This window comes from Lissotriton vulgaris, chromosome 5, assembly GCF_964263255.1.
Source record: "Lissotriton vulgaris chromosome 5, aLisVul1.2, whole genome shotgun sequence".
Lineage (NCBI taxonomy): Eukaryota > Metazoa > Chordata > Amphibia > Caudata > Salamandridae > Lissotriton > Lissotriton vulgaris.
The window spans coordinates 1,264,988,704-1,265,009,530 of NC_141693.1; the positions used below are offsets into that span (position 1 = coordinate 1,264,988,704).

A 20,827-nucleotide genomic window follows, 5' to 3' on the forward strand; every position below is an offset into this window, starting at 1 on the left:
TGTAGTGGTGAGGAGAGCATCGTAGTGCTGTGGCTACTTCTGATACCTGAATTGGAGTGGTCCAGGATGTTATTAGTTTCAGCGAACTCGGAGAGTAGGGGGTTGATGGCTTTCTCATTAACTTTGGCTGGGAAGGGGAGCAGAGAGATGGGTCTGTAGTTCTTGAAGTCCATCGGGTCGGCAGAGGTTTCTTCAGCAGGGGGTTGATCTCTGTGTGCTTCCAGTCTTCTGAGAAAATTGTGGACTTGGAGCAGTTGTGGTGCAGCAGAGTTCAGGAGTGATTAAGATGCCGGCTCTGTTGAAGATGTGGTATGGGCAGGGATCTGAGAGGGCTCAGCAGTGGATGCTTTTGATGATCCTGAGGGTGTCGCCAGAGGTGAGCGTAATCCAGTTGGTCTTGGTCTACTGTGGGCTGGAACCTTCATCAGTCATTCCTATCAGTGAACTATGTCTTGTGTATTTTTATTCTCATATGATGTGCCCACATGGCTGAATCTAGTATTTTAGCTGAGGTCTCAACGGTGATACACTTAAATCAACCAAACACAAAACATGACCCATGCCAGAAATTCCTTTTTGGCCATGAAGCACCATGAAAAACTATGCTTTGTCCAAGGATTTAATATACCTCTCCCTGAATTTTACCTTTAGGCAAGTTTGCCATATTGTTTCACTTATATGAACTTCTAATGATAGAGCATAGCTTAGTACCATTTGCTTAATTTTCTATGAAAATGTGTGGCTTTGATGTGCATTTTCTGATAATCAAATATACTTCTATTCCAACAGTGATAATATAATAATATTTTTAATAGATGTGTATTATTTAATGATGTTCTATTTTATTTATAATGTTGGATCATTGTGTTGTAAGCACTTGCACTTTAATGGTCGTAATGACCGAATAAAGTTTATAACGGATAATCACTTTCTTTTTTGTTTTAGAAGTGGTATTACAGGTGCAACTTTGCCATTTAAAAAAAAAATACTTTTAGGTTTCATAAAGTGCAAAGGTAACAAACAAGTTTAAGAAATTGGTGGGAAAAATGGGTCCTGGTCAGTAGCAGGATCATTTGCCGAATTGTGATCTTTCATCCATTTTGGGAGGGGACATCTGGCTGCAGGGAATGGGAACTCAGAAAAGTGAAACCCAACCTTGGCTGAAGTCTGGGCACTTCACCTGACCAAGGCTGTCCTCGTGTACACAGGGGTTTAACTCACCCACTACCATTTTCAATCACGCTTAATCCCAGGGCTGTAACCTGATTTTTACTGTAGTTAAAAAATTTGAATTGTCCTCCTTTGCGAAATCAAGACTAAAGCGTAGTGCACTGCACCACATAAATAAATATATTTTAAATGGTTATACCACTTTTATATCAAAATATAATGTAACCCTTTTTCAATGTCACAATACTTGCAGGCAAGTGATTTAGTAATATGGGTCAAATAAATGCAAGGGAAATCGGTTTGCTTTCTGGTCTGGGAGCAAAAGACAGACAGAACTATGGTGCAGTGGGCGCCTTCGAACCGTCACAGAGGAGAAGAAAGTTATTGTGACGTCTTTCATTTCAGTATAGTGTCAGCAGGAGTGGATGCTGGATGGTCCACTCAGCTACTCACCCCAGGAAATGACCAATTCACAACTTGTTCATTAGTTGCCAAAAGCTAAGATGCATTGCAATACTCTGAATACCATACTACCGCATAAGCATACATTTTAGAGGAGACACAGCACTGTAGGGTTGCAACAGTGTTATTTGCCATACCTGGGATTTTTTATTCACGTTGCATCCAAGTTTTAACAGAAACAGAGAACTCCCTCTTCCTTGTACTTGAGTTTAACATGTGAACGTGTATCTTTTCCACTTGCAGCATGTCCACAGGGGCACTCCTATACCCGGCACTGCCAATGCCCACGTGCAGGCCCGGGAGCTTGTTGAAAATAACATGACGTATGGACCATCAACTAGAGAGAGGCAGAAAAACGCGGAGGCAGAAAAACGCGAAACTGTGAGTATAATCAAGCCATGTCCTAGGTAGACAAGCACAATCATAATCATTGAAACCATTATATGTAATTTGTTTTTGATTATTTCATGTCCTATTTTTTAAAAAAACTATTTAGCACATATGTCTGGGAACTGTTTCAGTGTGATCTTATGTGTGCTCGTTTCTGAATGTGTGAGTGTTGTGGTAAACCTTTTACGAAATGCGTAATTCTTTGCCCCTCTACACATCATCATGTAATTCATAAAAAATTAAAAATAAATATTTGCTGTTCTTATCCTCAATAAATTCAATCTGAAAGAGGTGCCAGTTCTTGTTTTAGTGGTGGCAGTTCCTCAGGGCTGCAAGATATTTTAAAGACAGGATACTTATGGCCGAGGGGGTTGCTTTACTGGCTAAGGAGGTTGGGTAAGGGGCACATTTTACCCATTTGCCATCACAATGTGCAGCTTCCTTTCGCCATAAAACATCCTCACTTTCCCCATCTCATCAACCAGCCTCCCGGCTCATGTAATAATCCATTAAATCAAATTATGCATATCACAAGGCAGGCTGCCCTCTAAATAAAAAAAATATTTAAATATTTGGCGCTTTTAATCTTTATGTGAGGAACCCTCCTTAAAGTCACAGAGGCTATCCATGCATCTAGTCCTTGGATCCTCTATCAAATAGTTACAAAATAGTCATATTCTTTACCTGATGATTGTGTCTGGAGGCAACTCAATATCATGGACTGTCTTCCCCTGACCTGGTTAGAATACCTCGACAAGCATTCAAGAAGCACTTGGAACTCATTTTAGCATGGCACCTATTTGCCTGGGCATAAATGAAGCCCTATCAGATTTCAGCTTGGGTGTCTGCGACATTCTTTAAATGTGCTCAAAAGAAAGCTAGTGGACACCAGCATTCATGTTTTTCTGAAAACTCTTAGCAATACAGACACAACTTAAACATCAGTTGGGAGAAATGGCGCCTATCCTACTGCTTGGGGATGCCATGCTCTTCAGAGCACAATTAACAAGCATTTGCAATGCAATCGGTCTCTTCTTTATATCTCTGTAGTGTGCCAATGTACTCCGTGATGATCTCTTATGTGCCTGTGTGAGGCACCGTGATCTTCTCACAGAAGGAACCACAGCAAACATAGGTACTTGTGTGAGGTACAGCGAGTGGCTCAGAAAAAGGGAAGTCTACCAGACCAGGTGCTGACGCACTGCACTCAAGTAAGAACAATAAAGAAGGGATTAGAGAACCCAAGCACATTGTCAGACACTCCCTAGTCAAAAGGAAGATCATTCTGAAGTCATCTGATGACTTCAGCTGAGCTATTCATGTAATTATCTGGGGAAGTCATCCCAAGCCATCATGAAGTATGCCTATGGGAAGATATATTTAAATGAGATGACTCTATAGAGTCATCACGAAAACTACTCTAGGATGTTGTTCTGATGACCTCCACTGGCAGGGAGTGATTACCTTTTACAACTCCATGAATAGTAATTGACAACTTCAGGATGAGTGAGAATCACTCCAGGATGGGCTCTAGACAATTTAAGGATGGCTGTGGATTACTTTAGGATGACTGTTTATTGTTCCTGGATGATCCCTTAACCACCTCAGGATGGAAGTTGATTACTCTAGAATGGGCAAATAAAATTTTCAGTAGGAGTGCAGATTACTCTAGGATGATTTAATTACAACTCAAAATTAGCATGGATTACTCAGGATTATTTAAGGACAACTACCGTGTGAATTACTAAATGATGACTACGTAAGGACTTTCAGATTATTGTGAAATACTCTTGGATGATTTTAAGCCAACTGAAGGCCAAGTGTAGATTACTCCCAGATGATTTATTTAATAATTTAGAATGCCTGTGGGCCACTAATAAATCATTACGGGTTGGATTAAACCTTGACAATTCCATGTTAGGAGCATGTTGGCCGACTGCCAGCATTCCCTTGCAGGATCCCACTAGTAGTTCAGGAATATGGATTTGCTGGTAGGAAAAAATTTGGAGGACCACCTCCTCAATGTACGTTCCTTTCGAAAACAGGCCACTTGAATTTAATATGTCTTTTTTACACAATAACAAGAATCTTTTGCAATGCCACGAGTTCTAAAGAAAGGCCCAGATTTACAAAACTGTCACTGAACGCAGTGCAGCACCATAATTGACTGTGTTGCATAACAGGAAGAGAGCAGGAAAGTGTCATGTCTATCCCTCTCCCTAGCACCACTACACCAGTAGGCAGCCAAGAGCCATGAACACACATTGGTAATATAAGGCAATGTTTTCTGAGAGAGTCCACATTGGGTTTTGTACTGGAAGCATACCCTTCTGGTACCAAAAAAATACTATGTCTAGACAAACGTGAAACTTTTCCCATTTCGAATGAGTGTTGTACCAAATACCAATTTGCTCTTGTTTGCAAATCCTGAAAAGGATTTTGATTCAGGTCCGCATTATAAAACTTAAGCAAACCAAAACTTCTATAAATCCAGTCCTAATAATCAGATTCATTTTCTCCTGCTTTGGAAAGATTACTTTTTAAACTCTACAGTGAGAGCTAGACATCTGTATAAAATAAATCTGAGAAATAATATTTTTGGCTTTGAGCTGCAGAAATACCTCAAGCACCTTCAAACAAAAGAAGTGGTCTGCAACAATGGTATACTTTGCATTCAGATAAGCTTAACAATGTGTGCCGCTACTCCTATACTCCTGACTCACTGGCACCTGCCTTATTTTGAGGCATAGAGCATTATCTGAAGCCGTTTCACATGGTGACCAGTGGGAAAAGACTAAACAAAACAGTGGTTAAAGGACAATGATCAAACCGGATGTGTCAACATGTAAGTTTATTTCTCTATAGCACATATTTGGCCCCACAGATGCCAGGATACCAAACAAGAGAAAAAGCCAAGGAAAAAAAGTCTAGGAAAAAAAGGCCAGACTACTGCAACAAGAACAAATGGCATAAAGTTAACCAGCAACTTTGTTGTTTCATTCTAGATTCAGAGTTTTCCTTAATCCTCTTCTACCATTGCAAATCTTTTTAGCCTTCTCATACTTCTGTTGTCCAGTGGTGGTCAGCCGTTGGCACTGCCAACAGACTTGTTGAACTCTGGAAAAACAAATAACATAAATCAGTATCATGTTACCACAACTATTTTTAGTTTTTAATAGGGCTGGGCTGGCTTTAAAAAGTTCCAATTCCATGATTTCATGTAGTGTGCCAGATGAGATATGGTTAGTGTTACAAGGGTTCATACGTGTAACATTAAGGGCATTTGGTCAAAGAGGCACAGGTGAGAATATGAAATTGGTGAAGAGGAGGGCAGAAGGTGAAGAAAGAAAAAGTCCCTTTATGAACTTAAAAGTGAAGCAGCAAGTTGTGGATTCAGGAAATCTGTTGGAGTTTCAGGAAGAGGACAAAAAATGTTCACCTTCAACAAAGGTCTTAAAATTTGTGCAATGAGACCCATGATGATAAAAAGTTGGGTCCCCTCCAAAACTTCATATAACACAGCAGGAGTGGGCATGGCTAAGAGCAGGAGTACTTTTCTGTAGCTCAAAATCTGCAGTAAAAGTGATAATTCTAAAAGAGCAAATGTGACTGACAATAGAAATTGAACACAAAGCACCACCACATAACTGGTGTTTAGCCCCTGGTCCCTAATGGCAGTTCTAGCCCCAAGTAGCAGTCTGTCTTCTCTGCCTCTTTCCCCCTTTTGAAATGCTGGGGTACTTGGAAGAAAGACTGTACCAATGTAGAGGCATTGAAACAAACACATGCCATAGTCAAGTCCACTAGACGCTGTCACGCTTACTCGGCAAACAGAAAGAAATCAATGCTAGATATCTTTACAAAGCCATCATGGTGGCAACCACGGTGAGTCTGAACTCTACTTGCAATATTCATATTTGGAAAACAGTCTAAGAAACTAGCATAGTGACCAGAAATCAAAATAGGAGTTTACAACCAAGTGCTGGAAACAGAACCAATCTAATTATTAGGAGAGTTGATCAGGTCTAAATAAAATCTGCAAGCACAGTATTTTATAAGTGCAGTTTGCTATCACCCATTTATCCAGTTTGAGCCCCTATCCTGGACCTACAGATTAAGAATCAAATCCCAACTCAAGGCTTTGCATCAGATTTGCATGCCATTTGTAGCACAAATTCAGCACAAACTGGTAATAAATTACAAGCCGCCCCATTGCTCTTCTGGCAGACAGCTGTTAAGTAATGATGGAGTCATCGTACAATTATATGATACAAGACCACATATGCAAACATAACTTAACACAATGTATAATAATACATTTTCACGATCCAAGATCGACTGAATGTTAATTTGAACATTTGTAATATCTTACCAAATAATGCATTAACCTTCTCCTCATCAAGGACAGCTGTTACAGCACGAGCCTTTGTTACACCTTTTGCAGATGCAAGTTCTGTTGGAGAAAAAAGTATTTTGCTGATACCATTGGGAAGAAAACCTGCACGGTCCCAAGCTGCATTGGCTTACTCCAAGAGTTTGTGCAATTTTTTCTCTGGAACGAGAATATCTCTGAACCGTGAAGGATGATTTGAGTCCTTCACCAACTGCTGCTTTTCAGTCTGCATAGTAACACAACTATTAACTATTTGGCATCAAGTTAGGTAAACATACTAAATAATATATATAGGAAGAGAGTGTTTTTTGATTTTGGTTTGACATCTATACATGGTTAACAATGTAATATTAGCTCGGTTGGCTCCAGGAGTATTAAGCAGCCATATTTAAGAGCATTGCATGCAGAAAGAGTTCAAAGTACTCATGCAGGAAATCTATAAGGCTTGTCCTATATAAATTTTAACTGTACTAAAAGAGTGGCATAGATAGAAAGTACCTGTTGTACAGTGAATGATCAACTGCATACATTTTATGCTGCTGTATCTGTTAAGTTCCTCGAATTGGTCAAAGCAGACAGCACAGTTTGCAAATGCTGTATAGTCAACTACCTATTGCAAGTGCATTGCAACTGTGCTACAATCAAATAAATACAGTTGTTAAAGGCAGCAGATAATAAATACAATATACACATAACACGCATACTTTTTGGCAATGCATGTGTTGGGTGGAAAAATTGATTATTAATGGGAATTTGTTGAGGTTTACATGGAAAGTGGAATCTCAAGCACGCACCTTTTAAGTGTTCATTTTCAGCTTGTAACCCTTCACACTCCTCATTCAGACAGGAAACAGGGCCAACAGAATAGCTTTAATTTTGATTAATTGTGGACAACGAGTTATAGACCATTTCCTAAGGGAGAAAGCAAATCATAATTAGGTCATACAAGGGGAAATGCAATTTCCTATTTAACTTAAATATATAATAATAAAACATTACACCAGTGTTGAATGATGGACTTTCCCCCATCATCAAGTGAAAAAATTCTTCATTGCCCAGAGGGGTAAACACAAGAAAAGCAACCATTAGGCCATCATTTATTCTGATCATGTCAAACAGTTTTCCATTTGTTTATTCACATTTTAATAGGTAGGTATATGTGCCTTATTGTTGAGGAAATGAATGTACCATATTAATTCAATGTTTTAGTAAATATCAAGGCTTATCGCAGAGATAACAGGTAGAAGTTATGTGGTTTTGGCAGCAAAAGGCATGTTACGTTCACCAATGAAAAAAGGCTGGCTTACAGGCATAACAATATGCAATATGCAATGGTATAATGGCAGCACTTTGCTTACATTATGGTCACAGCTTTCATTGCTTGCAAATGGGTCATCATGGCAAAGGGTATGGTTCACATCCACAGCTGTTGCTGGAGATGGAAAGTCACTGTGTGACTGTGAGCCATGAGCCTCAAAACCTTGTGGGGTCAAAATATGTGGTGCCAAGTGTACCTTTATTTTGGGATCTTGTTTGCAGGGTCTAGTAGGTTTTACTCCATTGCTCGAAACAGCCAGCTCTTGTGTAGGAAATAGTTTTTTGAGGTATTAACTGGTGAGGTGGTGAAAGGGAGGCATGTTTTTGTCCTTGATATGTGGATTTAAGTGGGGACTCTAAGACAAGTTCATGTTCACCTTCTACCTCATCATATTTACGTGTAGATTTTGGATGAAGGACACTAGCCATCTCTGCTAAAAGGGCCAGGGGCCTCATTTATGAAAAGTGACGCATCGCTGCATGAAAACAGCGATGCGTCACTTTTCACTGTGCATTCCTTATGACATTCCTGATGCGTCATATTTAATGTATGACGCATCATGTCGCAAGGAGTTACAGATACGTCAGTATTTCTGACGTATCTGTAAGCGCAAAAGTGACGCATTGCTGGAGTGTGTCACAAAAGTGACACAACTCCAGCAATGCGTCCTTTCACATGGGGAAAGCCCCATGTGAAAGGGCTTGCGTCAGTCTTATGCCTGCTGTGAGATTTTGACGCAACAGCGTCCTAAAAGTGACGCAGTGAAATCTCATAGATTTCACTGTGTCACTATTACCAGGCTTTTTGCGGGGGAACGCCCCCTCTGCATACATTATACCTGACGCAGGTATAATGTGGCGCAGGGGTTTAAAAAGTGACGCATCTACCTTGATGCATCACTTTTTTAAATATGCGCAACGAGGCACATTTTTTACACCGCTGGTGTGTCACAAAAAGTGACGCACCGGCGGCGCAAAACTGACACAAGGCCTTCATAAATAAGGCCCCAGGTTTTCAAGTTTCTGCAAATTCATCCGCAAACTTGCATCACCAGGCTGAAAAGCTGTGCTCTCGGCATGAGCTTGGTTAGCAACTCTTATATAATCCTGTCCACTCTGCTTGGCTTTTTGTCCTCGCATATTTTCTCTGCAATTTCTTCCTCTTGGAGTTCACGTAATACCCTCTTAAGTCTTCCAGTGCTTTCCTGATTGCCACAGTCCATTATCAACTGCTTTTCTTCCTATGTCCTTTGAAATAACACCTGTTTTAGACCCTCCGTTGTGCCAGAATAGCTTGCAATTAAGTCTTCAAAGATATTTGGAATCGTATAACACTGTTCCTTCACAATTTTTTAAAAAAAACATATATTTATATATAAATTTCAAAACAGGGATAAGAACACATTGATTACTTGCAATATGTCTTCATGCGCTAGCCGGAATATATAAATAAACAGATATTGATATTAAAGGACAAATGTACAATTTATCCATAACAAAATAAGTCAGTTTTTCTTAATAGACAGTACACATTATGAGCCTGAACTTGAACCTCCTGAAAAAAGTTGCATAAATAAAATAGTTTATCCACAAATGGCTGCCTTATAGTAGTGCCACAAGCTAAACGTTTGAGCCCTTTTCATAAGTGTTACATTTATTTCTGGAGAGCAATGCAAGGCCTATGTGAGTAGATGCATATTCATTTTTAGTGACCATTATTGGATCAAGTTATTGCCAAATGTAGGTTTTTACTTAAACATGTTGGTAATTTGTACCATTATCCTCTAGTTGCAATCTTAATATAAAGGTTGACACAGTGACAGGACGCATATTATTATTCAGACCGGAATATCAGACAAAAGGAACAATGGACACGCTGAACCGGGGTAATTTATTGAGGCTATTTCGTGAGATCCCAAAATTAAGAGAAATAACCTCAAATGACCTAATATCAGTAGAGTTCGTTCCAACGAACAAGGACACAGAATGTGAAACGAGCAGCACAACCTGGGTATCAAAGGAGGTAACTGACCTCATCTTTTCAACACAAGCAGATTTAGCAGTATGGGGCATAATACTAGTCTATCCAATTCCTATAAAATATCCATACCCCCTTCTAAACAGCGTGGCCCCACCAGAAATATACAGAAAAGGAAAAACATCTTCCATTTTAAGAGGAGCAAGAAATGAATCAATCACCCAACAAACAAGGAGGGAACCTGAGTCCAGTAAGATAACAACAAGGCAACCTAAACAACGAGCAGAACACGACCAGGATTGGTCATGGATTCCACAAGCTTTGAATTCCCATCGCTCCTGATGGAAACAGCTCACGTCGCATAGAGCAATTAAGAAACACTGATGAAAACAAGAAAACTGAAAGGAATATAAGTATCTGCTCCTGGAACGTACACGGTTTCAAAGACATGGAACACGACCAAGACACAATTGCCATCCTGGGAACATTCAATATAATGCTCCTGCAAGAAACATGGAATGTTACCCCGAGACAAATTGCAGGTTATGAAGAACATCATGTAATGGCAGAAAAAAATAGCAAAATGTGGGCACCCAAGGGGGGGTTTGTCTACTTACATAACTAACGACTTCACTTGGAAGTCTGAGATAATGGATTCAGGGGAAAACTGGATACAAATCATAAAGTTAGAAAATAAACAACTTACAAAACACAGCGGATGGAAACTATTGATCCTAAATGTCTACATCCACCCAGAGAAGTCTACAAAGACTAAAAAACTGTTGGAACTAATAAACTTAATACAAACATTAGAAATAACCCACCAATCCTACAGGATGCTGATTACTGGTGATTTCAACAGTAACCTGATCAGTGTCAAAGATAATAAAAGCAATATCCAAAAAATAAGGAACGAACTGGACTCATTGGGACTTCTGGCGCTAAATGGTAATATAAAGGGTGATCAACCCGCAAAGACAACATACTCAAGTGGTAACAAAAAATCCACAATAGACTTCAAGCTAATCAGCAACGAGCTCTCACAGCAGATCAATCATTTTTGCATCATCCCTCGCCCAGAAAGCGATCACTTCTCGCAAGAAACAATACTGAGTTTAAACATACAACATAAAGAGAGTATTGGGTTTCTAGCCATAATCCCAATCTTAGGAAACTTAAATGGAGAGGTAACATAACAAACGAAATAATGGAATTTGTGTATACAAACGCAGAAACCATTGAGACCCTGGCTCACAATGATCTAGCAAAAAAATGGGAGAACTTACAGATGAAATTGCTAGAAAAATTCCCTGCTAAACCGATAGTAAAATCTATATATGATGCCTATAAACATCCATGGTATACCTCCAAGCTTCAAGACAAAAAAAGGGAAATCGCAAAAAAACTAAGGCAAATGGCTACCATAAATAAGGAGGGAAAAAACTCAATGAATAGCGGGATAGTGAAACTACGAAAAGAATATAAAGACGCATGCGGAAAGGCAAAAAGGATACATAACGGGAAAGTATGGGTAGACTTGCTCAGGACAAGCAAACTACCAAACAGCAGTGAATTCTGGAGCTTAATCAATAACTTATCAAAAGGAACTGGCACACAGCGAAACATAGGAATACGTGAAACATCGTGGATACAATACATAGACAAGCTATACAATACACCCATGCCTGACATCCGGATTACAGACGCAAGGAATGAATTAAACAAGGGCCCAGTACCGGGAAAGATAGAAACCTCCCACATATCGGACAAATGGGAAACAGAAACACCATTAACAACAGTGAAACAAACAACCCTGTTGATAAAAAGAACTAAAAGCCGAAGGAGCAGCAGGCCCCAATGGGCTACCAAATGCCATATTAAAAAAAGATCCCGACTTCTGGGCAAATTACCTCACTCCATTCTTCAATCAAATCTTCACTGACAAAAAGATGCCAGGATCCTGGTACGGTAATATCTTCCATCCTATTTACAAAAACGGGAGTAGAACGGAACCTGGGAACTTCAGGCTGATAGCCCTCATTGATGTAGAGGCAAACCTTTTCTCATCTTGTATATTATGGCACCTACAAGAGTGGATAAATTAAAACAAAGTAGTCCCGAAGTTCCAAACCGGTTTTAGGGAAGGCATGGGTTGCACTACAAATCTTACCGTTTTGGCACTTTTAATTGAAAAAGCTGGAAAAAAGAAGACAGGATTACTGGCATGCTACGTCGACCTAAAATCAGCTTTCGATAGAGTACCAAGAGATCGTTTATGGAAAAAGTTAGAAGATTGGAGACTCCCTCAGAATCTTACAGATATAATAAAGGCCTTATATAGTAGAACATGGGCTAAAGTAAAACTTGGGGATGGAAGAATATTATCATCAAAAACACACATAAAAAATGGGTTAAAACAAGGCTGTGTACTCTCCCCAAGTCTTTTTAATGTATACTTAGCCGACCTAAATATCCACCTCCAACAGGTAAACGGTCATCCACCAAAATTGGGAAATGAAACAATCCAGTTCCTGCAATATGCAGATGACATTGTGGTATTAAGTCATACACCGATAGGCCTGCAGAGGGTTATAAACAAGCTAAAAGAGTACTTCGGCCTAGTAGGTCTGGAACTTAACAATAAAAAAACAAAGGTCGTGAGACTAGCAGGCCCAACCCGAGGATCTTTTAAATGGTACACTAAGAATACCCAAATCGAGGAGATAGCCACATATAAATACTTGGGCATTAAACTGTGCAGAAATATGTCCATGGTGGATCAAAGTGGGGATATTATAGCCAAAGCAAAATCACTCACCTTTGCTTACAAACTGCTCCAAAAGAAACTACAATGCCCCTCGTATGGTCACATTTTAAAAGTAATGGCAGCCCAAGTGTTCCCTACCTTGTCCTATGGATTAGAAATATGGCACGGGAAAGAAACCAACATCCTTAATAAACTACAGATAAGAATATAAAAATCTGTGTTTAATCTTTTTAAAGGAGCATCCCCAGCACAAATACGCCTGGAATTCGGCCTGCAAAATCAACTTTACCAGCGGAAAGCTATCTTCGCAAAATGGTGCTGGAAAATCAGAGAGTCTGAAATAGGTACACTAAACAACCTATGTTGGCTGGAGATCAAGAAACAATACAATGAAAACGAACCATACACCTTGGGCTCTTACCTGAGAACTGCTATCGAAGTATTAAACATTGAAGAAATTTGGAACAGCCAGTTGGAACGAAGATCGTTCAACAAAATTTGCAAATTAAATGCAAAGTCTCTATCTCTGGTAGAGGATAAAAGAACCTTGGCCAACCGCCGTCACACCTGGACAGTAATTAATTCTTATAAAAGACTAAAACCACAACTTTATTTAGAAGCTCACTTTAGTCTACAGTTAAAAAAGAAATTCATGGCATATAGACTGGGCGATCTCTGCTCCATGGACCTAATTCCAACCTGGAAAGTAAAACTGCAAGAAATGACATGCCGCCTTTGTGTGTACCGAACAGAAAGTTTATGTCATTTACTGTGCACCTGTGAGACCGTAAAAGTCGAAAGAAGAATTTTGCTGAAATCCACCTTCAATGCCTTAGGATTTCGCACCTGTAGGCAGGCGGTCACAGGCTGGTTGGGTGCATCTTCGATCGTTCTAATATGCTGTGGAGTAAAACTTATGGAAAGGGGCGACCACTCGGTCCCCCCGAACGTATGGATGGGTGCCCCGATCCCCCCCGGGAAACCATTTTGGGCGGGAGGCGTGGCTTTGCTGGTATGCCCAAAGTGGCGTAGCCGGGGCGCGCCCTTTCCCGCCCAGGAGGGGTTATCCTAGACACCCGCACGGAAGACCGCGCCCAGTAGGCATACCTAAGAAGGGTCCCCGCCCTCTCGCAGACGGATAAATAGAGCGGGAATCTGAAGAAGCGTCCTCTTGTTCCTGTGCTCTGAAGGCTGCACCACTCGTTGCTCGTGAGCCCTCGACGGAACAAGCGGCAATTTTGAGAACTTGTAACCTTGTTTTTTCTCTTTCAGTTAGCTTGAGTGCGAAGGATCTGGGACCTCGTTGATCGACTAGAGCGGAGTAAACTAAGCTATGGCAGGCAAGAAAGCGGGAAAGAGCTCCGAGCTGGAGAAGGTACTACGCACCTTGTCGAACCGAATGGCGATCATGAACCGAAAACTCGGTAAAGTTGATTCGATCGGTCGAGGTTTGGCCGAAGTTAAAAAGCAGTTAGCGGCCCAGAACAACCCCTCAGGCCGTTTCTAAGAAGGTAATGGGCCTGGCTTTGCCGGGAGTCGTCCCTGAGGGTAGGGGGAAGCGTATTAAGAGGAGGGCGGTTTCCGGGGAGGATCCTGTTCCTGAGGTGCCCCCAGCCACCCCCATCACACCGGCGGACAGCCTGGTACCAAGTCCAGATATGGGTCTACCAATCCCGGTTGTTATTACCCCTGTTAATGATGATCCGATGCCCCCGGAACTGGCCATACAGTTAGCGGCAGTATTACCCTGGCTCAAGAAGAAAGCGGGGGGGCAGTGGCCGCGGGGGACCCGGCCGAGGAGGCTAGACTAATAATCGAGCAGTTACGGCAGTCGAGAGAAGCCGGGACGGCGAATGTTCCTTTTGTTCCCCCACAGGTGGCGCCAGGAGTACCTACGGTTAGCCGGGAAAAGGCAGCAGACACGACGGTTGAACCCGGTAAGCACCCATTACCAATGGCAGGGGAAGGTTCATTACCTTCAAGGCGCGAAAGGGTGGCCCAGCACATCCCTGCGGCTACAAAGGAAATGATATGGGGGGAAAAATATGTGAATATGTTTTCATTGTTGACTGACCATCGCGAGATGGAATATGCAAAATCCCAGAAAGATTTATGGCACCCCAGTGTATGGTGGGCCAAGATGGCGGAATTTAGGGTCGATGAGACCGTAACAAACTGGGTAAAGGCCTTTTCGATATTTACGGCAGTCATGGGTGAACGAAAGCCGGAAGTAATGACCGAGTTGTCCTGTTACCAGAATAGGATTATGGATTTTTATACCATGTATGGGGGGAACGAGTGGAAAGGATATGACATGAAATTCCGAAAAGCGAAAGAGTTTGATGCAACTTTGACCTGGGACTGCCTCGACTCGTTGTCGTGGCACAAGCAGCTCTTGCCTGGTGCGGCGGGTACGTCCTCGCCGGGCGGGAGCGGGCCGGGGTCAGTTCGTCAAAAGCCTGCATTGCCCTTTCGAGCAAGCGCCGGTGGGGAATTTCAACCCAAGACCGGCGGAAATGGCGGCAAGCGGGGGGTTTGTTGGGGCTTCAATAGAGGCAACTGTAACAGGCCAAAGGGAACATGTAGGTTCAGGTTCAGGCATGCGTGTGCGGGCTGTGGGAACTCCTCACACCCGGAGAGTAGCTGTAGATCAAAGAACAGCGGAACGGGAGGAAAAGGGGGGTCTAAGCAAGAGTGAGGTGATGCTTGGGAACCGATTGCCTACATCTGTCGATATCATGGCTTTGACTCCTTGGTTGAACAAATACCCGGATCATGTATCCACCGGGGTTTTGAGGAATGGATTCCTTTATGGCTTCAACATCCCGGTGGGGGATTTTCGGGGGGACTCCTTTTGTAAAAACCAGTTATCGGTCCAACATAACCCAAGCGTAGCAGCAAAGAAAATTTCCAAAGAAGTCAGCTTGGGGCGGGTTGCGGGACCTTTTCAATGCCCGCCGGTGGCGGATTTTGTGTGTTCACCGCTAGGAGTGGTTCCAAAGAAAGACCCAGGGGAGTTTAGACTCATTCACAACTTGTCTGCCCCAAGGGGTTCCTCGGTGAACGAAGCCATTAACCCGGATATTTGTTCAGTTCGGTACGCGTCGTTCGACGATGCCGTTACCATATTAAATCATCTGGGCCCCGGAGCGCTGATGGCGAAATCGGACATCGAATCGGCATTTAGGTTGCTCCCGGTACACCCGCGGGACCAGCGCTTGCTAGGTTTTGCGTTTCAAGGTAGTTATTACATGGATAAATGCATGCCTATGGGTTGCTCCATTTCTTGTGCCTATTTTGAAAAACTCCGCTGTTTTTTTAGAGTGGGCATTCACCGAGACCACAGGGCATAGGCACGTTATGCACTATCTAGATGACTTCCTGTTCTTGGGAGCGGCCGGCAATACGAAATGTGCGCAGGCGCTGCAGGACTTCTGCATCCTCATGCGGGAGTTCGGAGTCCAATTGGCACCAGGTAAGACGGTTGGACCATCTACTTCACTGGAGTTTCTGGGAATTGAACTCGATTCTGTGGAAGGATGTTTCCGTGTACCAATGGAGAAGGTGGCCAAGTTTAGGGCTTCCTTGACGCAATGCCTGGGCAAGGAGAAAGTGACCCTGCACCAGTTACAGCAAACAGTGGGTCAGCTTAACTTTGCCTTAAGGGTGATACCAATGGCCCGCCCCTTCTCACGCTCTATTGCACAAGCTATGGTTGGCCTCAAGGAGGGACACCACTGTACGATACTGTCGAGGTTCGCCAGGATATGCGCATTTGGTTGGCATTTCTGGCTGACTTCAACGGTCGAGTTGTGTGGAACAAACCACCAGCATCATCGGATGAACTAGGTTTGTGGACCGATTCAGCTTGGAGCGTGGGATTTGGCGCCATCTTTGGTAACCGATGGTCGGCGCAAGTATGGCCGGCGTGGTGGCACTCCAGCGGTCTGACAGGTAACATTGGGTTCTTGGAGCTACTTCCCATTTGGGTTGCTCTTTTGGCATGGCCAGACGACTTTAGGGACCGCTCGGTGGTGTTTTGGTCTGACAATATGACTGTGGTTGAGTGCATTAATCAGCAGGCAGCCCGCTGCAAGTGGATCTTGAGATTGTTAAAAGAAATTGTGTTACATTGCATGAAATTGAATGTACAGTTCAGGGCAAAACATGTGCCAGGTGTACTGAATAATGCAGCTGATGCACTCTCTTGTTCACACATGCAGGCTTTCAGGGGCGATCTACCCACAGCGGACCTAGTGGCGGCCCCGTTCCCCGAAGCGCTATGGCTAATCGGTGCCCCGGATTACAAGACCTTGTGGCAGCCAGCTTAGCTCCCAGGACAAGGAAGGCTTACGAAGGAGCGTTTCGTTCCTACTGCACATTTTTGGGTCCGTCAGGGAGACAGAGCTGGGGTCAGGAGGAATCCTTCCTGGGGTTCCTGGTAGCGCTGCACAGAGAAGGCCGATCAGCGGCAACGGCCAATAGACATAGGGCGGCCATTTCGTTCATGGCACAGCTGCACGGCATAAGTGACCCGACGGGTTCCTTTTTGGTTAGGAAGGCACTCCGCGGCTGGCAACGCCTCGAGGGTCGCAAGCAGGATACGAGGCGCCCGATTGGCTAAGACAGATTGTCTCTGCTTTTAGCAAAGCTGGATGAGACGTGCTCCTCCCCTTTTGAAGCAGTTCTGTTCTGGGCAGCTTTCGCCTTGGCATTCCATGGGGCTATGCGGGTAAGCGAACTCGTGGCAAGGAACAAGAAGGATATCGAGGGAGGCTTGTGCAGGGATCACGTACAAATAAGGGGTGATTCAATGGTAATCTCGATAGCCAGGTCCAAGACAGACCAGGTAGCTATGGGAGATAGTGTTGTCGTGCAGCGCGCACGAGGGTCCCCCACTTGTCCGATAAAGTGTTTAGAGGAATACTTGGCACAGAGGACGGCTACAAGGGGGGGAGCCTGCTTAGGCACAAGGATGGCACCCCACTGACGAGATTTCAGTTTCAGAGGGTGCTAGCACTGACAATCGCTGCCGCGGGCATGGACCCGTGCGATTTTGGGACCCACTCATTTAGGATAGGGGCTGCTACTGAGGCTACTGCCCGGGGTCAGAGTGCGGAGGAAGTAAAACAGCTTGGCCGTTGGTCCTCGAATTGCTTCAAAAGGTATGTGCGATTGCACATGTTGTAAAAGTCAATTGACATGCACTCACGCTTCTTGTCTTTTGTTTGAATTACAGTTTCGCAAGCCTGTCACGTGGGGCGGAATTGGAAGTCGACCCGTCATCAGGAGACCAGCGGTCGAGGATCACCGACTGGAGAGAGAGTGGTGTGGGTCGTGGGCCACTCATATGTGAGGCGCGCCGGGGACGTATTCAAGGCAGGTGACGCGATTCACGCATCTGGGGAATACGGGTACAGAGTGACCTTCCATGGGAAGGGCGGCCTCTGTTTTGACCAATTTCAATCGTTTTTGGAGGGTCTTTTAGGGCGGCAAAGGTCACCGCCATCTGTAGTCATAGTACACCTGGGGGGCAATGAATTAGTGAAGCTGGGAAGACGAGTGTTATTAGAACACATCCTGTCGGCAGTTAGCTGGTTGGCTAAGAAACTCCCGGGGTGCACGATTGCCTGGTCCCACATGATCCCCAGGAAGATTTGGCGGGGGGGTCTTTCAGTGTCAGCGTTGAACCACAACGGCGGTAAGGTCATGATCGGTGAGCAGTAATTTTAAGGTCCCTAGAGGGGGGCGCCACCCAGAATGGATGGGAGCGCCCGGGGGGAGGCGGACATTGGCCCCTTCCACAGGGAGGCGGCACCCACTAAGGATGGGTCGCCTAGGGGGAGACGGCCATAGGCCCCTCCCAGGGGGGAGGCGGCTAGATGCCCCTCCTACGAATTTCCCGGGGGCCGGATATCCACTCCGGCGGAAGAGAGTGTGGGGATGGGGGGGAGTCCACGCTGTCCTTCCTACAGATACCTCACACGGGAACTCGGATGACCTTTGAGATGGCGTAGAGTGAAAGGGGGCCCCCACGACAAGCGAAGTTACAGTTGGCAATGAGGGTAAAGTCCTCTGCGCATGCGCCACTCACACCGTGAGGGCGGGATTTTGGTAGTAGGGATCTGACACCGGTTAAGACCTTGCCGTTGGCCCTTAATGCTAGGATGTACAATTTTAATTTAGAATGTATGCATTTTCAGGATGCTAGACTCGGCTAGGAAACCTTTGTATTATAGATCTGTTAAGGTTAGCCAATGTTTTAAATTTTGTTTCATATTTTAATAAATACGGCCTGGGGGGTAACTCCCCCCCGCCTTCCAAAAGTTCAAACCTGTGTCTGTCTTCTCCCATTGGGAATTGGTGTTGGGAGGGGGTGGCGGGCATCCCGGCCATATGACTCTTGTAGAGACTTTGATACCAAAAACCCGGGAAATATCAAATTTTGAATCCGGAAAGCGATTGTGTTTTATAAACTGTAAATTGTTAGCCAATCCAGTAATTTTATCTTGCTTTTAAACTATTTGCTATTTTTATGTATACTTTAAGGTTGTGAAAAACCAAATAAAGTTACATTTTTGATTGAATATAAAGGTTTACCTATTGTGCTTACCAGATGACTGGAAAAGAATCATAGCTTTAAAATCTCTCTCTTCGGTGATTGGCCAACCAGTTTCATCTATATTTGCGACCAGCCATTTACAAAGAACTTCACCGGGATAGTTCAAAAGCAGAAAGTCTCCATCTTTTCTAACACAAACAGAACAATCGCAAACGAAAAATAGGACGTTGAATGAAACCATGATTATGTCCTGCTAGATATAAAAAAATGCAAAGCATATCGAACTGATTCACAGATTATTTAATTGGAGTAAAGCATCACAAAAAGTACACAGACCTGGTGCAATTTATATCTCATACGCGTAGATTTTGGACTACAAAGAAGTACTTAAGCATCCACTGAAGGCCATTAGGAAATTGCATAATTATCCAGTATCTGCTTACGGAATTATATTTCCTAAAATATACAGGTAGGCAGATCCCTATGGAACTGCAATAATCTGACTCATTGTCAGCATGCAGAAAGCAATGAATTAGCGTTGCTTAGTAACACAATTCAGCTGTGCACACCATAAACCATGCCCCATCTCATCCATTCCATCACACGCTTCTAAGGGTAGGAAGTGACCACTGTGAGCGCCATAGGACTATGTGAAAAGAATTCTGATGCTGCTTGCTGGGGGGGAAAAGCTGGAGTGGGGCTTTCTTTGAAAAAAAGGGAATGAAAGTAGTCGGGGCAAAGGAGCTCCCATATATCTGCATCATGTGCAAACCACATGCACCTCAAGGCAACAGGAGCAAAGACAGATTTGGAGACAGTAGACAGTGTGGTAAATGCCATTGAAATACTTAAATAAGTTAATCCTAGTGGTCTCATATGCCCACCACATGTAACTTCAACATAACATGCATCTCTAAAGTGCACGTTCACCCAAGGGTATCTTGATGCTGAATAACATGTTTAACTTTGCACAACTCAATGGTTCTCATTTTATTGCCCTCAGATGGGTGAATGGTTGAGTGGACCCACCATAATTTGAACCTGTGACCATGATGCTCTATTCCACTAAACAACAAAACAACACCACTGCCAATATCGCTACTTTACTTCTATACTTGTTTGTGGGACCCCATATTGAGAATGCAACAATATATACTTTAGGCTTCTTTTTCCGCTTTGAATTAATGTTTTATTCCTTTATTTTTACTTTTTACATCAAAAATCAACTTTTCATTCAAATTTCATTACAGTACTCACATTATACCTCGTACCAAAAACATTTTTATATATACAAAATTCCAAAATATACACTCTAAAATTTCATTCTCACTTCACACATTACCTTGCATTTAACAACCTACACATCAATAAATAGCAATTTTTTTAACTGACATTTTTTGGGATACTGTTTGAGAGACACCAGCCATAGTGCAAAATGTCACAGCTTATAAGTTAACCAGTTCGATACAATTGAAATCAATTTTTTAACTTTCTATAGCTGGTAGAACAACTGGTCTACGCGTTTCGAACTCTGGAATAGTTAAGAGCTCTCATCAGGAGCACACAGATGAAAAACAATAGAAATTGATCTTGTATAAACTTCATGAGGCCCACTATTGACTCTCAATGCTAAATAGCTCTCTCAACTCTTACCTCTGTACAGTAGTTATCAATACAACCCGGTAATATATGCTACAACAAAAAAGAGACAAGAAAAAAGACGCTAATAGTCATCTCTCTGAGACTCTTACAACTCAATTTACCACAATTCAAATGGATTAACCCTTT

General features: G+C 43.0%; 1 pseudogene; it reads right to left on the minus strand.

Moving 5' to 3' along the window:
- Positions 1 to 4,997: 4,997 nt before the first annotated feature.
- LOC147712433 (uncharacterized) lies at positions 4,998 to 19,280 on the minus strand (annotated as a pseudogene).
- Positions 19,281 to 20,827: the final 1,547 nt, after the last annotated feature.